Source organism: Ctenopharyngodon idella, chromosome 6 (assembly GCF_019924925.1).
Source record: "Ctenopharyngodon idella isolate HZGC_01 chromosome 6, HZGC01, whole genome shotgun sequence".
Lineage (NCBI taxonomy): Eukaryota > Metazoa > Chordata > Actinopteri > Cypriniformes > Xenocyprididae > Ctenopharyngodon > Ctenopharyngodon idella.
Window position 1 is genome coordinate 31,857,140 of NC_067225.1, and position 3,011 is coordinate 31,860,150.

Genomic DNA, 3,011 nt, shown 5'->3' on the forward strand with positions numbered 1-3,011 from the left:
GCTGGTGGTGTTTTATGTTGGTTTTAATGTGATCTACTTGCCACAAGGGTGCAGTGTTGGTTATAAGAATGATAAGAATCTTTGGTAAGTTAAAAAAAAGTTTAATGGTATCTATTTTTGTAGCTATTATTACCCAAATATACAGTATACTGACAGTTACTACATTTAGTAGATATTAGGACTAGTTCTTTTGTTTGAAAATGAAGTTTGATATCTTTCTCAGAGTTCACATCTATGAAAATGCTAAAATAGACATATATTATATAACTTGAGTAATCACAGCAAAATTATGTTTTTTAATTGTTGTTTAATATGTTTATTTATTTTGACTTAAGAAGTACAAGAAGAGGAAGTGTCCTTTGTTCCAGGACAAACAAACACATTGTCTGAAAGTTTACGCTGTCATTTGCCGTTGACGTGTTTTAACATTAATGATGACACATTTCTCGAGTGAGACCTGCCCATGCAGATGACTACCGGGCAGTTTTGTCATGGGTGTGGTCTGCACTGTCTGTACATGTGTTGTGTTACTAATGCCTTACATCTGATCGGCTGATGAGTCTTCATCTTAGTCATGGAGAGCTTCTTGTGTTACTGGTATCATGGCTGCAATCTTTTGTTTATAGGAAAATGTCTCAAATGAATACATTCGAACAAAAGCGCATTTTATAATACTACTAGTGCAGTGTAAAATTGAAATGATTCATCACTCTAAAAAATGCTGGGTTGTTTCAACCAATGTTTGGGTCAAATATGGACAAACCCAATGGTTGGGTTTAAAAAATTAATTCAAAAATTTGAACCAACCGTTGGGTTTATCCATATTTGACCCAACATTTTTTAGAGTGATGAGACGTCATTTGGAGTTGCTCAGATATGCAATCCTAGAAACTTTTCTGTTCTTTACATGTTCCTACAACAACTTGATTTGCAACTGTTCCCCTGGTAAATGTTTATATGTTCAGGTATAAAGACCTATTTATGCTGTGTGCGGATGTATATTTATATATATATATATATATATATATATATATATATATATATATTAAGTAGTATATATTTAAGGTCTGTGGTTGCACAATAAGACATTCAAGGCACCTTCATTGGGGCAAAATGGAGTTATGAACAAAATCAGGTCTTTGTGATAGATGGGTCAGGCTTCAGCAGGGGCGTCATAAGTGGGGGGGAAAGGGTGACAGTGCATAGGGCCCTGGCGTGTGAGGGGCCCTCAACGATCCTGAAATCATTATAATTATCATTATACAATTGTGTGCATATGTACTATGTCTGCGCTATTTCTCTGTTCGCAAGCTTTGGCACAAGTCTGTGTAGGCGCCTCCCACGAGCACAGTATGCACGCAATTCGCATGATTTGATTGGTTGTCTAGGAACGTTGCAAAGCGCTAAATGGCTGTGAGGGAGAGCGGAGCGGAGCGGACGCGCCACACTCCGGAGTTTGGTAAACTTCAAATTGCGCCGCTGCTGCCGTTCAAGCTAAGATCAGACAAAAAGTAAACAGTAAGGGAAAACAATTCCTCATAAATTTCTTTCCAAAGAGACCAAGTGATAACCTATGTTGTTCGAGCGAGGCGACAGTGACCTATATGCCGCTGTTTACATTGTGTAAATAGATGCTTGCTGAACGGGAGTCTGCATTTTCCTACATAATGAGAAATAACTTGTTTCTAAGCCGGTAATAAACGCTCTTATCGTACTCTAAACATACACAATTGGCCATCTCAGTAACAGTCAGGAAAGATTAAAGTGTCATTATTTCTACCATGTATACTATTCAGCAACTATTCTTAAACTATACACATATTATGATAGCATTTATCAGACACGTAGCCTAATATACGGTTCAGGATAATATCAATCCTGCGTTCATCGTGCTTGTAGAGGTACCTACAATGTTAAACAGTTTAGAAAGATTGTAATGTTTTGGAATACAAGGCACAATGTCTATTAATAAAACACAAAACTGTCATTTTTATGTCAAATATTACTGGGGTGCTCTATTTATAGCACAATTCAAACACAAGAGTGTTACATGATATATAGTACAACTGTTTTTCTAACTGTTTTTTTATTTTAAAAAGTGTGACATAAAATAAAAATAAAATACTTTTTATATATATATATATAAAGGGGCCCCCACACACTGTCTTTGCGTAGGGCCCAGGAATCGGTGCTACACCCCTGGGCTTCAGCACAGAGAAAAATGTGAGAAATTATATCAATTTAATTTGCAGCATAGTATGATAACCTATAGTATAATTGTTGTTGCACATGCTTTTTATGGTATTATTTACTGCACAATACATGCATATAAATAAATGTAATTCCCTTGCTTTGGCTTGTGCAAATATGTGCAGCCTTTAATAAATAAATATCTATATATATATATATATATATATGTGTGTGTGTGTGTGTGTGTGTGGCATCATATATATAGAGAGAGAGAGACGGAGACGATTTTAAAGGGCATCATTTTGGCTTTTTGTCTCTCCTCTAGAGACAGATGAGATATATATATATATATATATATATATATCCTGGATGTTTAACCCTAACCCTACTGTATATCATTTTGCAGCACCCAGTCGTTCTGTTGTTTACATAGGGACTATATTTTCTAGCGGATGGGTGTCACTTAATGAATTTGCGTATAAAAAATGCTTTTAATTGGAAATTGTGTCCTCCGATATTTTTATGTGGTATTTAAATGTAATTATGTAGTGTATAAAAGCAAAAAACAATTTAAAAAAGCAATAAGAAAATGCTGTTTTTGTGAGTAAATAGGCCTACACCCTGCGCGCCGTGCCTTACAACGCCCTTTACACAATATAGCTAACATTAAAAATCAAACACTTTTATAGCATTATCCTTATTAAAAGTGACACTTTGTTCTATCATTAACGAGCTTTCTTCGTGTAATCAAGAGTGAGAGGAGCAGAACAGGTGTTGAATGGGGGTTTCACTCGTTGGGCGTCATATGGGCGTGAACGAGG